Source organism: Panthera uncia, chromosome D4 (genome assembly GCF_023721935.1).
Source record: "Panthera uncia isolate 11264 chromosome D4, Puncia_PCG_1.0, whole genome shotgun sequence".
In the NCBI taxonomy this organism is placed as follows: domain Eukaryota; kingdom Metazoa; phylum Chordata; class Mammalia; order Carnivora; family Felidae; genus Panthera; species Panthera uncia.
The window spans coordinates 45,024,342-45,043,081 of record NC_064807.1 but is presented as its reverse complement, the minus strand read 5'-3'; the positions used below and the strand labels follow the sequence as shown (position 1 = coordinate 45,043,081).

At 38.1% G+C, this 18,740-nt stretch overlaps 1 long non-coding RNA gene across 2 annotated transcripts in view; it reads right to left on the bottom strand.

Moving 5' to 3' along the window:
• Nucleotides 1-18,740, bottom strand: part of LOC125915551 (uncharacterized) — a 97,044-nt gene that overhangs the window by 68,577 nt on the left and 9,727 nt on the right. For both annotated transcript variants that reach the window (XR_007455712.1, XR_007455696.1), the window contains exons 2-3: nt 17,627-17,658; nt 8,550-8,592 (exon numbers count right to left, since the gene is read on the bottom strand). This is a non-coding gene — a long non-coding RNA (uncharacterized LOC125915551). The remainder of the gene's footprint in view (nt 1-8,549; nt 8,593-17,626; nt 17,659-18,740) is intronic.

The window sequence follows — 18,740 nt, the reverse complement described above, 5'->3', positions numbered from 1 at the left end:
TAATTGGATTTCAGCCACGCTGTTTCCTTTGGTTACTTATCAGCTGGGAATCCTTTGGCGCCAAGTTCAAGTGCAGTTCCCTTCCACAGTCTTCAGAGCAGTATGGAGGAAGAAAAATTGCCAAGGGGTCAGAACACCCCAGCTCTATCCCTAATCAGCTGCAAGGCCTTTGGCTGAGTCAAGTTGCTTCTTCCCTGTGCCCCCTATTCCTTTAGTTATAAAATAGGAAACATAAAACCCACCTCACAGGGGTGCCTGGGTGGCTCGGTCGGTTAAGCATCCGACTTCGGCTCAGGTCACGATCTCGCAGTCCATGAGTTCGAGCCCCGCATCAGGCTCTGTGTTGACAGCTCAGAGCCTCGAGCCTGTTTTGGATTCTGTGTCTCCCTCTCTCTCTTCCCCTCCCCTGTTCATGCTCTGTCTCTCTCTGTCTCAAAAATAAATAAACGTTAAAAAATTTTTAAAAATTAAATTAAATTAAAAAATATAAAAAATAAAACCCACCTCACATGCTTATAAAGTCGGAGAGAACAGATGAGCAAAAGGTTACAGAAGGTATAGCATGTAAACTTACATATGTGTGTGTGTGTGTGTACATACAACTTTTTAAAAAATATTTTTATTTATTTTTGAGAGAGAGAGAGAGAGAGCACGAGGTGGGGAGGGGCAGAGAGACAGGGAGACACAGAATCTGAAGCAGGCTCCAGGCTCTGAGCTGTCAGCACACGGCTGACATGGGGCTCGAACTCGTGAACTGTGAGATCATGACCTGAGCTGGAGCCAGACGCTTAACTGACTGAGCCACCCAGGCATCCCTGTATGTACAACTTTTTTAATGTTTTCCAATTGCATGAAAGAGAAGTGTAGATTGACCAAGCACCTGAGTAAATTAAGTGATACAGTAAAACCTTGGATTGCAAGTAACTTGTTCTGTGAGTGTTCCACAAGACGAACAAACATGTCTAATAAATTTTAACTTGATAAATGAGTGATATCTTGCAATACGAGTAGTATGTGACGCCGACAGTCACATGATCACAACTGAGCCAATGGTTCTTCTCTCTCTCTCTCTCTCTCTCTCTCTCTCTCTCTCCCACTGAGGGATTGTGGGTGATTGTCAATGCAATGTCACATTTCCGTGAAATCCTCAAAAGGAGGCAAAAGCAAGTGTCATTGGATAGGTTCCTTGTTAAAGTTGCACGAAAAGAGAAAGATTCCATTGAGCCAATAGATGGCAGTGATTCCGTTAATGATAGTGAAAGTTGTCCTACGTAATAACCTTCTTCTCTCTTGTCTCCCTCACACCAGCCACGAAGGTTTTCAAAGGTAAGTGCAGGTTAATTTGCTTATTTTTCTTTACATTTTGTATTTTCTTTATTATTTTATATTACATTACAGTGGTCATTTTTATATGAATATTTTTGGGTTGTGAAGGAATCACCTGAGTTTCCATCATTTCTTATGGGGAAATTCGCTATGATATACAAGTGCTTTGGATTGCAAGCATGTCCCCAGAACAAATTCTGCTCACAAACCAAAGTGTTACTGTACAGACAATCTAGGTATTTTAGAACAAACATGCCACCCTTGGTTTTAGGGGAAAAGACAGTTGTCTAAATTGTTCAGACCATTTTTCTTCTCTAAGTCTTTGTCATGAAGTCTGCGGAAGACTGACTTTTGTGATTGCAAAGAGGTCAGAAACCAAGTATTATGAGGGAAAAGCAGGAAGAGCAACTGATTATTAAATGTTTACTACATGCTGGCCAATCTGTGAGGTCCTTTACAGATATTATTTCACTTCGTCTTCATTACAATCCCGTGAAATACGTATTATTTAATAACATTATACAGCCTAAGCTTATGAGCAAATGTATCATCTGAACTGACTGATACTGAAATTAAAATCTGTCTCACTCTGGGGCTTCATCTGAATTAGAGCCATTCTAGCTCCCCATGAAGGAAACTATGTTTCTCTTTTGTCTCTGCTTGAGGCTTTGGCATTTTTTTAATTTTAATGTTTGATTTATTTTTGAGAGAGAGACAGAGACAGAATGCAAGCAGGGCAGGGGCAGAGAGGTGGGGAGACACAGACTTTGAAGCAGGCTCCAGGCTCTGAGCTGTCAGCCCAGAGCCCGACGTGGGGCTCGAACCCATGAACCATGAGATCTTGACCTGAGCCGAGGTTGGACGCTCAACCTACTGAGCCACTCAGGCGCCCTGAGGCTTTGGCATTTTGCCTTGCTATTAAATGTTGGACCATGTGCTCCAGCTGGTCTGTGGGTCAGTCCCTATGTGGCCCTTCATGAAAGAGCAGACAGTTACTGGAGGGTGACATGGGGGAGCGGTGTGAAAGAAAAGCTCCAAAAGGAGGAGACAAAGAAGCTTCGTGAGTAAAGCACCTATGGGACCCAGTTCTGAAGGGCAGCATTTCTTGGGTAAATGCCCAAGAAATTTTCTTACATTCTCTTACAGGAATTTTCTTACATTCTCTTACATTTTCTTACAGGAAGAAATTTTCTTACATTCTCTGGTCATTCCACTTAGATAAAAACTACCCTTCGGATGTAGCAATGAGCTGTTTTGTAAATTTATCCAATTAGGATTAATGTCTAAAAAGTTGTTTCCTGTCTCCACCCACTCCCTCAGGTGGTTGTTTTGGGGTTAGATACGTTCCAAATAGGCATATAATTTTTGTCATAAAAAGAAGTATTGACTCAGGAAAGTGTCTAATATGCTTCACCAGAATGCTCTAACCCTAGAAGAACTTCACAGCATATTAGCTTAGTTATTAGAAAGTATTTAGAAACACCAATTGGGATGATTTTAACAATAGCATTTTAAAAGTGGAGTAATAGTAATATCTGAAGAGCTGATATTTGTTGAGCCTTCACACAATGAAAAGCACAGTATTACACCTCTTACCCACATTATTTCTTTTGGCTTTTGCAATATCCCTATGAGACAAGCACTGTTAGGATTCTCATTTTCAAATAAGATTAAGTTTGTCATCAATATTTCTCATTGTCAAAATGCTCACCAAAGTGACAAAGGAGGGTAGAGTTGAGGCTAAAGCCATGGAACATTTTCACATATCCACCCCTTCCAGCCTCCCCACTTTTCCAGTGTTCTCCCAAATATCTTATTCCGTCACCCAAGGCAGTCCAAAAATCCATTCATTTGTCCTACTGCTTTGCTGAAATGGATTGCTGACTCAGTATATTTCATGAAATTATCCCCAAAAGAGCCAAAACAAAACAAAACAAACACAGAAAAACCTTAAAAGAGGCAAGTAAAGACAATTAACTGAAAAGGACTTGGGAATGAACCATTACTCCAAGAAAAGGGTATATGCAATTTATGACATTGATTGTGAAACCTAATAATCCAATGGAGAATCCTAATGACCAGACTTGCCCCATAAGCAGTCTCTTTCAAGCAATTCAATAAAATTATTCCACTGGAGTTATACAAAAGACAAGTAAAAAAAGAGATTTTGTTGAGAAATGCAGGATCAGGAGAGTTAGGCCAATATGATGAGCCAATATGGTATGTGTCCTTTGGCCAACTCCCTCACCCCTTAGGGCCTGACCCAGCTGAGAGATTTCCTACCAGCATCAACCTTAGAGGTACACAACCTGGGGCAGTGAGGTTAGTACAGAAAGACATTTACAGGATGATAGTGACAAGCTAATTGTTGATGAAATCCAGCTCTAAACTATACCCAGTAATCTACATCATCCTTGGGTTTCCAATATAATATTTGTTCATCTAGCATCTAAGCACAGAAAAGCTGTATCTCAAAATCTCCTTAAAGGGAAAATATTTAGGAGGAAGTTCTATAGCAGGACCCTGTTTCTTTTCCACTGTTGTTGTTACTAATTGGCTATGTTTTATAATATACTTTCTTTGATGAAGACAGTATGAATCATAAAATGATATAAGGAATTTTGTACGATTTAACCTGAGCTATAAGAATCATAATAAATAATAATTATGATACATTTTAGCATCTGTAATGCAGTGGGTAGAGCTGTTCTAGATGCTCTGCTCACTTCATACTTGCACTTGGCTAATCCATCACACGTGGTAAGTGCTTCAGCTCAGCAGTTCTTGGAAGCATAGGGTTGCAACAGTGGTGAAAGACTGTCTCTCTGATGCCAGAGTCAAAGTTAAACCTCAGAAATAACTGCTTCTTTCTCACCAATTCACCAGCAGCCAAATTTTTCCCTCTAAAACTTGTGAGAATGAAATACTTATAGCAGCATATAAATGAATGCAAACATTCAGTGTCTCCTTTATATATGGTTGCTGCAACCAAAGACATATACATAACTGTAGAGCTTGTGCAAAACTTTAGCACAGAAAAAAAATAAGGAAAAGAGAAGAAAAGGGAAGAGAAGAGGGAAAGGAGGGGATGGGAGCTTGGGCAAAAAAAAAAGGAGATAAAAAGACTCTTTTCTCACCCAGTTCGTTTTATGTGTACTTGTGTGATAAATTTACCTACATTACTTACATTTTATCTGTATGATAACTCTGGAGGTAATCTGAATCACCTTCATTTCTCAGAAGAAGAAACTGGTGCTCAAAATAGTGACATAGGCCACACCACTGAAAAGTGTCAATTCCAGGATTTGATCCTAGGTTGCTATGATTTTAAAAATACCCACTCTCTTTCATTGTATCTCATTACCTCTCTTCCCAAGGGAAGCCTCCTTTAATGCAGCTTTCCATTCTTTAGGTGCTGATAACATATCTGAAGCCAATAAGACAGAAGTCTTTTCCTTGATCGCTACATCTGAACAAGAATGAGGTTTATTCTTCTTCTCATCAAAAGAGAGACTGGATGTAGGAGAAAGAAGAGGCAGATGTTAATCCTGTGATTTGGCTTTGACCCAAACATAGCAGGTATTTCCTAATCCCCCTTCCTAGACAGACACCTTTATCACCATGGACAGTGTATGGAGTGGAGAAATACATCGAACATGATATACCTGTACTTGATAAATAGAATACAATAGCTCTACCTTTTCATTGAGTACAGATGTCTACTTGAAACCTAAGCACCACATCTTCCTACATTTTCCCTCCTCTTGAAGCAACTATCTGTACAGAGTCAAGTCTCCAAGACAACCTTGGGAGTTCCTTGAAGGGCAGGCAGTCTAGGGGTTTAAAAGTACATGGGCTTTCATATCATATCTGGGTTCAAATCCTGGATCCATCATTGATGTGGCCTTGGAAGCACCAATTTATTTTACTTCTCTGATCTTTCTGTGGTTCCTCAGTCTCTTAAATGGGGATAATATCTTATGGAGTTGCTATTAAAATTAAACAAAATGATGTGCATAAAATTCCTAGCATGGTGCTTAAGACATAATAAGAGTCAGTACATTTTTCTTGAATTATTGCTCTGATCCAGCTCAATAAAACTCTACTTTGAGGTAGCTCTAAGGGAATCATTCTGATGGCTCCTATTTGCTACAGGGAAATTTGTCTGGAAGAAAAGAAGCTGTTCAAAGAAGCTGAGAACTTTCTCAAGAAACCTGAGCTATTGAAGTTGTCCCAAACTTGTTTCCTAAGTTCTAAGGCCAGGGAAAACAAAATTTCAGTATATTAAATATGTAATATTTAATCTAGTCTATAAATTCATGTTAGGTCCAATTTGTGATACTGTAGTATAGCACTGGATTATTGCATGTATATATAAAATATTGTTAAATGAATGTGCATGGTGATTTATGAAGATTTTAAAGAGCTTGGACCACAATTTTGAGGAATTTACATCATGATAGAACTTTATACTGTTGTATCTTCACTTTTATAACATATTGTTAAGTCTATACGGCTTATTTAACACCAAGATCTTGGTGAAGAATATAACCTCCAAGAATGACTTCAGACTTTAAACGAACTACTTTTTGACCTACACTGTGACAAAGAGGCTGTGTATTTTACTACATCCTCCATCAAAACCACAGCTACCCCCAGAACCCAACAATTACTGCTCCCCAAACCTATTCCACTTATTAAGGATTGACAGGTGAAAAAAAATGATTGACTAATGTAATGAAGCTAAGTTATCTGTACATTTGCTGAGACAGTACAAGCTAGAGAGGTTATAGCAGTGACTCTGGGTGAGACCACCAGAAGGTTTAAATCCCACCCCACCACTAATTTAGCAGTGTGGAGCTGAATGAATTCAACTCTCTAAGCCTCCATTTCTACACCTACAAAATCTAACCAAATTCAAAATGGTGATGAGGCCATTCAATTAGATTAGATATTTTGATCAGTGTTTCATCTAATATATAAGAAACGCTCCATACAATAGCTACCCAATGCCAGAATACAGACCATTCATTTTCACTTTATAAATCTACCCATGTTTCCTTTCTCCCTTTTTAAAAATCTACATATTTTTCCTTTCACTCTTAGCCCTACAGTGTTACTTGGGTTTGTAAAACCCACTTAAATCTTTTGTGGAAGGAGATCAGGTATTAAGAAAAAAACATGCACAGGTAAATAAATAATATTGAAAATAGTATTTAAGTATAAAAATAATATTACAAATATTAATAATATTTTTTTCTATTTCTTTCATCAAAGAACAACTCTCTGAGTATTGAGTTTGTGAAATGTATGTGCAGTGGGGATCATCTGGCACTTTCTACCTTGAATACAGAGTGCTCTTCTCAGGAGAGGACCAGGAGGGTTGTGTGAGGACACTAACGAAATATACTCAGGCACCTTTGGCCTCCAAACCTCTTTTCCCAGACAAGATAAAAAATGTGGGCGCAACATTTCCACTCTAACTGACTCATTTGGCAGAAAAAGATGTCCGGATGCCAGGAGGAATCGGAAGGGGGAAAAAAAAAACTGGCGGAGGAAAAAGGTGCCGGAAGGAGGGGGAGGTAGACGAACCGTGTCACATTTCATCAAGCTATAAAAACACCCATCTTGAGAATTAAAAAGGAGGATGCATTGACCTTCACAGATAAAAACAGGGCCCTGGAAATAGGCTGATTCTTAAAGTACACCTCACACCAAAAAGTGTTAACCATTTGTAACAAATCACTATGCTGCAATTCAGTTATCTACAGGATAATAACAAAGACTATGTGAACCGACATGGGAAAGCCACTGGTAAAACCTCCAAAACATTCATGTTCAAATATACTAACAAATCCAGAGCTGCGCTTTGATTAGACTGCTGTGAAAAATGATCACAGTACAGTTACACATATGTCCAGAATCATCATATTGTATATATTAATTGTGTGCAGTTTTTGTATACCTATATTTCAAGAAACCTTGAGGGAAAAAAGAAAAATAATCAGAGTAATTGTTTGGTAATTTAATTATGTGAAATAGCTAGCATAGTATGATCTTTTTCTAAGCATCTTATAATTCTAGCTAATTTGTTCCATAATAATTGATCCAGATGAATCGATCTTACAATTGAGGCGAGATGTAAATTGATCTGGACCAATTTTCTTACAGCTCCTGTCATTTATGTAGATGTCCAATTAAAATATTTAATCAACATAGTCCATGCACCTTAGGGTTTTCATCTTTTTAGGTCTGGCCATTCGGAAATGGAGTCTATGCCCAGAATACATAAACGTGACAAGGGACAGCATACTCTTCCAGCTATTTGAGTCTCAAATACACTGTCTGACACTTTTACAGGGAAGATGAGTAATGGAATGCTAAATGAGGTTTAAGTACCTAGAAAGTTTATGTCAAAGAAGAATAAAAAGGCAGGTTTATGGGGTATATCATACCTTTTAGGTAGTTGAAAAATGATTACTCACTACCAAGGAAGTACACGGCACACTGCCAACATTGCAGGGCAGGAAACAAACATGGTTTGTCCTCAGAGCCATCATATATGGTTCAGAGCCACCAAAATTCAGGCATACAAATAAAAACAAGTGCATGTCGTGAGCTTTATGATGAAAATATTAGTTATGAAAACATAAGGAAATTTTTCATAATCATTATTGCTGTTTCAACCTTCTTCTCTCTGTAAAGGGAGGGAGCTGTCTTTGGTCCTGTAGGTCTCTTCCAGCATTAATACTTTGAGATAATATGTTTATAAAAATATTTATTTCACTATTTTTTAGCAGAGACCTAGGAGAACTTTGTCTTTAATAAGTTAGGCTCTTATGCCAAAGAGCGCAAAGGCTTTTGAACAAATGCCTCGGTTCAGTAGGACAAAGATATTCTTGCTGATTAGCAACTGGAGAAACAGAATACCAAAAACTAAAGAAAAGAAAATGTGTTTTAATCAGTTTTCTCTCACTTGATCCTGCATTCTTAGAATGGGTACAATTACACTAACATGCTTTTTGGGGGGTTATTATTTTGTTTAATTAATAAATATATTTGATTACAAAGTTTTTCAATCTGCCACCATCACACTCTAACTTACATGAAATAATCAAATGTGAAATCTCAGTCAACTAAAGAAAAGAACAAAAACTAAAACATTATGGCACATGTTAGTTACAGCTGTCCTAAGTATGATGAAATTTCACTTCTACTCTTACCTCTTTCTTGCTCTTTTGCCTCACATTTCTGTTATCTGCATGCCTGCAAGAGAGCAAAGATTAAATAAGATAAAATTAAATGACACATGTAAAGCCTTCAATAAATAATAGCTTTGTGACCATTGCCTATGATTATTATCATTACTTATGCATTTTATTTTTTCCGCCATTCTTCACTCTCAAAGGTGGCCCTACTTTTGTAAAGCTTCCCAAAATATATGTGTTGTGAGAGCACTTGAGAATATTTGGGGATGCATACAGACAATACATATATAATTTAATAATCAGATATTTACATTAAAGTATATTTGAAAATTATATAGCCAGCACATCAACCTGGTGATTTTAAAGATACTATTTTTTAATGTTCATTTATTTTTTTTTTTTTTTGAGAGAGAGAACGTGTGTAAGAGCAGGGGAAGGGCAGAAAGAGGGATAGTGAGAACCCCAAGCCAACTCCACACAGTCAGTGCAGAGCCCGACATGGAACTTGATCCCATGAACCATGAGATCATGACCTGAGCCAAAATCAAAGAGCCGGATGCTTAACTGACTGAGCCACCCAGGCGCCCTAAAAGATATTATTATTAAATAAATTTAATTAAGCTGAAATAGTAGTATATTTACAGAGTCATAACAGCATAGGCGGTATGTGAATATAGCAAAAATTATGAAGATGGTATGTGAACAGCTGAAGTTTGGGAAGCAATTAACTAAAGCACCAAATATTTGCTTTCACAGTCTAAGGAGTAGAGAAGTAGTGTCACATTTTGAAAGAGGCAAATGTTTTACCTCCTAAATTATAAGTTACTTAAGGGGAAATTCAGTCTCCACCTAGGTGAGTAGTAATATGTGCTCAACAACTGAATGCTGCATAGATTTGAAGATCATTGAAACTGTATGTATGTGTATGTGTGTGTGCATATAATGGCAAAGTGGCTATTGGACACAGTGGAGTCGGGGTACAACAGGGAGGGTGGGGTTTACTCTGAACTCACAATGACAGATGAGTTGGTCTTCATTTTATGTGTTGAAATCTATAAATACATTTCTATGCTATATTTCCAAAGAACATTTGTGCTCTTTCTGCTTTTTAAAGACAGAAATACTACGTGGCAATGAGAAAGAATGAAATATGGCCTTTTGTAGCAACGTGGATGGAACTGGAGAGTGTGATGCTAAGTGAAATAAGCCATACAGAGACAGATACCATATGGTTTCACTCTTATGTGGATCCTGAGAAACTTAACAGAAACCCATGGGGGAGGGGAAGGAAAAAAAAAAAAAAAAGAGGTTAGAGTGGGAGAGAGCCAAAGCATAAGAGACTGTTAAAAACTGAGAACAAACTGGGGCGCCTGGGTGGCTCAGTCCGTTGAGCATCCGACTTCGGTCCAGGACATGATCTCACAGCTTGTGAGTTCAAGCCCCATGTCAGGCTCTGTGCTGACAGCTCAGAGCCTGGAGCCTGCTTTGGATTCTGTGTCTCCCTCTGTCTCTGCCCCTAACCCACTCGCATCTTGTCTCTGTCTCTCTCAAAAATAAATAAACATTAAAAAAATTAAAAACAAAAAAACAAAAAACTGAGAACAAACTGAGGGTTGATGGGGGGTGGGAGGGAGGGGAGGGTGGGTGATGGGTATTGAGGAGGGCACCTTTTGGGATGAGCACTGGGTGTTGTATGGAAACCAATTTGACAATAAATTTCATATATTAAAAAAAATAAAAAAATAAAGACAGAAATAAAGATTTAGATTACTGAGCTCTGTCAATAGTAAAATTTCCCACTGACTATTATAATTATTCATTTATAAGTTCTAAAAGGCAGGAAATGTCTGGCTCACTATTGTATTTCTAGAGCCCAAGACAGTGCCTGACACGTTATAGGTTTTCACTAAATATTTGTTGAATGAATGAATTTATAAATGAATGCTTTAGTCTCCAGAAGCAGAAGAAGGAGTTTGGGGGAGGAAATAAGAAAGAGAACTTTTGAGACCCAAAGTCAAGCCATTTATTTCATAGCCTCTTCTGCGTACCAAGCCCAGCAATGAGACAGCCAAGCGGTGATCTCACCTGCAGAACCTGCTGGGCCAGTCCAGTGAGCAAGTGAGGTGAGTCCTTACCACTCATGTGTCAAACACAGTCAACCTGGCTAATAGATTCTCAGAAGTACACTGTGATTGCTCTCTCTATCCAAATTGGCCCTGGTGCACTGCATCTAATTATCCACCATGGAATTTGGCCAGTACAATGAGATTATGGTATATTGAGAAATTTGAACTTTAACCACACATAAATAAAAGCACAGGGATCAGGGCCACTCCTTATTACTTCTGTGTGATTCTCAAAACAAAAAAAAAATTTTTTTTCGAAAACAAAAAAAGTTGCTTAGGAGTCTGTGAGTTTTCAACTAGAGGGAAATACAAGTCACATTGATTCAACTTTTAATGTAAACTCTCTTTCAAATGCTTTTAAAATAATTTAAATTTATTGGATAATAATATCTGGAATCTAAATAAAACTCAGTACCCTGTGTTAATCTTCAAAAAAAAAAACTTGTTAGATGCAGAGAAAGATACAAAATAAGTAAAATACAGTCCCCGGTGCTGACTTTTTCAGTCAGATTTCAACTGAAGTAGTTCAAAGCCCTAAGAAAATGTTCTCCTTTATCTCTCAGCAATAGATGCAGGAAGCTTAATTCTTTCCAATTTACAGTAGAAGGTCACCATGCACATTATCACATGTCCATGCAGTCTTAATTTTCCTTTTTAAGCAAATTTTCCCGGCAAAGAAAAATGGTCTCAGGGTTATATGCTATGTGGTATTCTCAAGCTTTCTGGGTACAGCTGGGCAGAGTCCTCTCCATAAGCAAACCAGAGGCTGATCAGAGTTTTCTTCACTTTAAAAAATGGCTTACAGTAGGATTCCAACAGCTAGACAATTTCCACAGCGCATTACACTTTTGCCCACAAGTCTTCACGATCATGCCTACTGAAGAGGGTCAGGTACACGTGTAACATTTATTCTCCTCACCATCTCAGAACTGACCTGTTGCCTTTAATATTCTCTCATTTCCTTTCCTCCAAATATATCCCTTTTTTCTTGCACTGAAGGACACCACTTTGCAACATGCCTTCTTATCTCTGTCTTATGTCTTATACCATCAACGTCTCTGGTACATTTGTTATCTGTTTTCATGGGAATTTCTGCCTTGACAGAGAGCTGTTTAATGGGAGAGAGGGAGTGGTATAAAACCACACGAGCGACTAGAAAAGTCACAGAGAGCAAAGCTGATTTTATTGGCAGTGAGAAATGATAGATAGAATGCTGGGTGGAAATCAGAAAACCTAGGTTTTGGTTCTGGCACCAATGATTACTTTGTGGCCTTGGAATTCAGGGAACTTCTTGAGAATTTCAGTTTCCTCATCTACGCAATTGGCATGCTCATTTGGAACGCCTCAGTGGCTCATTCGGTTAAGCATCTGACTCTTGATCTCAGCTCAGGTCTTGATCTCAGGCTCATGAGTTCAAGCTCCACGTTGGACCCCATGCTGGGTGTAGAGCCTACTTAAATATATATATATATATATATATATATATATATATATATACACACACACACACACACACACACACACACACACACACACATATAATAATTAGCCTGCTCTTCACGGCCCTGTCTACCTAACAGAATTGACAATAAAATTTAAGCAGACTGCAGGAGCTTTATGCTGCATTAATTTACAAACTGTATGTCTCTGTAGCACATGAGATGTGGTGGTTGAGGATGTTAGACACCCAGATGCAAAGGAGGCACTCATGCACACCAACTGTCCCCAGCCTCATGTCTACTCTTGCTTGGACTGGACTAACTTAGGAAAATTTTGCAGTTCATTCCTCAGGGTACAAGAAATTCATACATATGAACAATCCTACCACCTTTAGATCTAGTCCAGAGAGTTAGCTTCATAAAGCTTCTCCCAAGCCTGCTTTATGGACCTGGTGCTGACCATGATCTCCTTTCAACCTGTAAGTACTGTCCACACCCCCAGCTGCAGTCTGGCTCTTGTGAGCATCTGGACTAGACAAGAACTGAGTAGGGCGATGGCTCTGGTATTAGACTGGCTTCGGTTCAGACACTGGCTCTATAATGAAGTAGCTTTGACACTTTAAACTTGTTATTTAATTTCTCTGAGACTCCATTTCCTAACTTGTATGGAGAAGACACTAATAGCTACATTGTAAAGAGATGGAACAAATAAAAAACAATAAAGCTTTATTAGAGCCCAAGAGCTAAAAGTAATAGACATCACAAATATGGATAATTAGAATTGTCCAGATATTTAAGTTGTAGTCTTTTAAAAATAAAAGATTTTTGGGGTACCTGGGTGGCTCAGTCAGTTGAGCATCTGACTTCAGCTCAGGTCATGATCTCACTGTTCATGAGTTGGAGCCCCACAACAGGATCTGTGCTAACAGCTCAGAGCCTGGAGCCTGCTTCAGATTCTGTGTCTCCCTCTCTCTCTCAAAAGGTGGTTGAGGGCCCCCACTCACACTCTGTCTCTCTCTCTCTCTCAAAAATAAATAAACATTAATAAAAAAAATCTTTTAATAAAAGATTTTAAAGATTGCGATTAAAATAAGACACATTTGTGCCTTCTTTGAGCTCAGAGCTCTTGAATAGATTATCAAATCTGCACTGGTACAGTAATTAAGCCTAACAAGTACTTAATTACTTTTTAATAATTAAATAAGTAAATAATTGAATGAATGAGTTGAGTGAGTGAGTGAATGAATAAATGAATGAATGAATTCTACTGAAGTTGTTTGGAGAAATGTTCAATTTCACATCTCTCCTCTAGGTGGCGAACTGAAACATCCTACGGTGTATTGCGTTTCCTGTGTCTTCCACAATTGACATGAAAACTGTACTAAAAAAAAAATGATTTAATGTCTGTCATGATATAGAAGTAAGAAACCATTAGTGTATTTTTTCCCAAAGTTATCTCTTTATTGTTACATCTTTATGCTTCTTGTCAAGAAAAAATTGTTTATAGAAAGTCATTAAGAAATATGATTGTGTAAGTACTCTAAAGAAACTGAATTGTGCAAGAGACTTTTCAAAGCACTTCTGCAAGCTTGCTGTGAGTTCTTTCCATTTCGTGGTGTACTCTTAGGAAAACACTGTTTTGTCCAAAGTTTTTTATTTTCCTAGAGTGTTCATTCTCCTCTAAATATGGGGAAGAATAAAAATAATTCTCCTAACAATGACTTTTTTTAAACTAAGTGTCAAATATGTATTTTTTTCTTCTAGATTCACTGTGACAGTGACAGATAAAATTAAATAAGAGCTGAATGCATTATCCTGTAAATTGAGTAGAGAAGAACAATCACATGAGATAAATTAGTCCAAATACATTGCTTTAATTTTCCTTCAAGTCAGGATATGAGTTCCCTGAATGATTTAAATAATGTCCCCCAATCCCACTTCCCTTTGTGATGACATAGTCTATATTTTCTTATACAGGAAATATGACTCGAAAATATCTTAGAGTGCCATGAAAGCTGAAGGACAAAGCTAAAATCCACCTAAGAGCACACCAAACAGGATCAACAAGAATTGAAGATGCCTGTCCTATTTCAAAAGCAAGGGGAGGAGGTGACTAAAAAGAACAATGACATGTTATAGCCCAAGAGCTAAAATTAAATGCATGTAAACAATTCTTGTTGGAACTAGAAGCCAATGTACATTAGCCAAACCAGGTAAAGAGTTCTTTCTTGCCAAAACATGCCAGGAGAAGAGTCACCTAGCATTGAGACATGGCTACTGACAGAAATGAGGTTAATACTGGCCGATCACAGGGGATTCTGAACTTGCATGGCAGCTCTTAAAAGGTGGTATATACCTAAAGCCCATATTTCTTTTTTATCCTATCCAAAAAGCTGAAAGCCACTTCGTTCAGATACCGGAATCTGAGTGAGAATTGTAGCTTATGTGTAAATATTTCTCCAACACACATTTCTTAAGCAACAACTCTGAGCCAGGCCCTTGAATAATACAGAGATGAATAAGGCATGGTCCCTGCCCTCAGACATGTACACACATAATTATATGAGATTAATCAAGGGAGAGGGAGAGAAAAAAAAGGAGCTAAGGCCAAACTGGTATGTTGATGTGAGAGTATGGAAGGTCCCATTCCACAGTTAGGTTAGTGGCAACTTGTCTGACCAGAATCCAAACATAGCAGTAGTTTTTGCTGAATTTCTAGTTAAACCCATCCTTCTGGGACTTTGATGCAGCTAAAGCTATGGAAACAGACCTGGAAATAGGGAGATATAAGCACCTAAAAAAACCTTTCCAAAGGCATCACAGGCTTGTTTCATAAGATCATTCCCAAAGGTATGCAAGAAGCCAGAGGAGTTACAGAAGAAAACACCATCCATTTAATCAGCATATTATTCCTAACTTTGTCATGAGCATGCAACCCTAAACCTTTCTAAGTAAACTAAGTATAATCATTAATAGAGGAGTATAAATAAATCATAGAATATCGCATATAGTAATTTTAAGAGAATGATGTGGCTCTAGAATAGAAACGTCTCCATGTGTACAAAAATGAAAGAAAACAGCCAGGAGGAGACAATTTGGGCTATAAACTTGCCTTGCGACTTGATATAATTTAGTCTTTTTCTGAAGGTTAAGTAAAAGCAGAAAATGACGCAAATATCTTAATAAAGTATGAAATATGATGTATTCTTTACTTATCACTATTATGTTATGCCTCCAGAATCATGATGGTTTAAAATGAATTTTGTATTTAAAATGTTTTTGAAAAAAAAAATAATTAAAAAAAATAAAAAATAAAATAAAATGTTTTTGGTGTTTGGATTGTTATTTTACCTATAAAAAACACATTTTGTCTTGAAATGCAGTGTGTGAAGATTTTTAATACGGTCCCTAAATATTACTAGGTTGTTTTCACCCCTTTCTCTATAGCCACTTTTGCAAGCTAACACATATTTAAAGTCTTTAGTCCAAATAGCCCGTGCACACTTCAATTTCAATTCAAAGAGAGAAAAGTAAATTTTGACCTAACTTGTATTATTAATTTGATCCTATCCCCATATCAGCCCAAGGCAGATCTGTTATCGTTTGTCTTTCCTCTTCATTACAAGAAAAGAAAAAGAAAAGGAGAAAAGTTGGAAAGCGGCTCGGTACAAGAAAGAAAGGACTGACCACCCTTTCCGATAGCAGGAACTGAAAGTTGTCTGTTACCTGTAACCCTTCGGTTTATGGTAAGACAATAACCCAGGCCCTGTGGCTTCTGCTTTACTGTGATTGTTCCATCTTTTCCCTTAGTGAAAAATTCTCTTTGAGTAAGTTCTCTTCAATGACTCAAGCCCTCTAGATATGGTAATAGTTTCCTCCCTAGGGAAATTTTTGAATACAAAAGCCAGAGTCTTCCTTCTTTGAGCCAAACTCCCCTCTAGAAATGAGGCAGAACATCACAGAAAGAAAGCTCCTGTGGCCTGCTGAGGATGCGGGGCACAGCCCCACAGCTCCAATCAGCCAGTGGCCTTTCACAAGAAGACAAACACACAGAGAAGCACCGCCACGTTGGTGCCAGCGTTACACAAGCACAGCAGGTGCATCCACGCCCTTCTGGTGCCACAGCCTGAGCTGGACACACCCAGCCTCTCCCACTCACGGGGCCACCCGGGCTTGTCTGAATTCAAATCAGGAGAAGCTCATTGCCATGGGGATATAGGTGAGATCTAGGTTTGATGCCAATCAACATATGCATGATTGCCCAACAAGGAAAATAAAGAAGTAAAGCAAACATAGGCACCCATATCTATACAATTCTTTTAAAAAGGACTTGAAGTACAAAAGCTAAAAGCAAGAGAGAATGGTATTAGCTCAGTAAGTATGAAATAGCACCAACACTCTCTAAAACAATTTTCTAATCCCAGCAGAACAATCTTCAATGATGAACCAGCAAAACACAGTTTCCACTGCCTTCAATAGCACTTTTTGGTTTACTGTAAATACATTAGTTAGACTAAACGACCAGACAAAAAACCTACAAGAAATTAAAATAATAGTGTTGTAATGATGATAATAATAATTACAGTTACCATTTACTAAACACTTATTAGGTGCCAGTTTGCTATATTTTAGCTACATAGCTTAATCTTTGTTACAGTCTTATGAAGTAGATTTTATTATCCCTATACAGATAATGAAACTCTATCACATCTAAAATAAATATCTTTTCCCAAAATACCCAGCTAAAGTGAAAGTGCCATAATCAAACTCCAGTTGAATTTTTTTCACCATACCAGGGGTCAGCAGACTATGACCCTTGTGTCATATCCGTCTTGCTGCTTGCTTTGGTAAATAAAGTTGCATGGAATTCAGACATTCTCTTCCATTTATGTATCATCTGTGGCTGTTTTGGTGTTGTAACAGCAGAGTTAAGTAGTTGTGACAGAGACCATATGGCTCACAAAAGCTAAACAATTTACTATCAGGCCCTTTAGAGAAAAACTTGGCCAACCTCTGCTCTTCGGTGTGCCATTAAGAATTTTTAAAATGTTGAGGCGCCTCGGTGGCTCAGTCGGTTAAGCGTCCAACTTCAGCTCAGGTCATGATCTCACTGTTTGTGAGTTCAGGCCCCACAGTGGGCTCTGTGCTGACAGCTCAGAGCCTGGAGCCTGCTTCAGATCTGTGTCTCCCTCTCTCTCTGCCCCTCCCCTGCTCGCACTCTGTCTATCTCTCTGTCTCAAAAATAAATAAACATCAAAAAAATTTTTTTGAAAAAGAATTTTTAAAATGTTGACAATAAAAAATATTTCCTGAGAATTATGAAATTCTAAGAAGCAGGTGTTCACTGCAATTAATGATTAATTTCTTTGTGAACAGCTACCCCAAGACATTCCGCGTCTGCATACAGCTTTCTTCCACTCCCTAAAAACTCAGTTAGGGAAAGAGTATTGGAAAACAAGAATCTAAATTTCACTGACTAATTCATTCATGTCCTCCCAGTCCTGCCTCCAGCTTCTCCTCAGCTCACCTTCTCACAGGACATCCCATCCAACTACGTACCTAAAAGAAAAGGAGAGAGAAGAACACAATGAAAAAGTGTTGTTATAGCTTCATGGAACTTCTATTTCATTTTCAGACCCTGCTCACATGCCACAGGGGACATTTGAAGGAAACATGACAAATATCAGGGTTTACTTGGTTTAGGTTTGTCAGATTGATATAAGCCTGAGCGGATGAATAATATAATTTTAACATGGAAGACACATCAGATAGTAACTAATTGAGATGATTCAGTTTATCAACTAAAAACAAACAGCAACAAAAGCAACAAAAAACAAGAACCCAGCAAAGCTGAGTGACTGATTTCTCGAAGGTTAAAGAGGTAGCAACAGAGAAGAGGCTTCTTATCCATTCTACCATACATTCAACAGGATCCAGTTTAAGGCCACAACTGTAGCTTATTCACCTGGTTCCATATATACATTAAGTTCATGTCCTTTATCAAGGCCACACCTTTAATGGAAAGGTGAATCAAGCCGATTCAGGTTCAAACCCTGTTTTGGTCACTTACTACTTATATAAACTTAGGAAAGTCAGTAAACCAGTTTAAGCCTCAGTTTTATAGAAGTAAAATACGGTTCATTGTTGCTGAGCGTAAAGAAGAGAAAATGGGACAGCCAGTGCCTGACAAAGTATTGAGCACATTGTAGGCACTTTCTCAATACATGGCAAATGCTAGTATTGTTCTCAAACGACAAGTAAAACTGCATCGTCTCAGTCTTTTATTGGACCAAGGTCAGTAGGTATTAACTGGACAAAAAAGTACCCCACGGTCAGTAGGTATTAGTTGTACAAAAAAGCACCTCACGGCTCAGGTATCGATGATAACCTGCTGGCCATATACTATAGAGGTATTTTCACTCTGAGGGAAATTCAGAATTTTCACCTGAGAAAGCTAAATGTTAATTTTCTAATCAAGTCTTGTACCAGTTGCACATAATTGTTATTATATGTTATGATTTATGGACAGCCCTGTTTTTAATTATGAGGTTTTTATTGGAGAGACAGGTTTCGGGGTGAGTCTGCCATCTGACTTGCCAGCACTTGTTGAAAGTTTTCATAGTGTGACTCATTTATGTGTG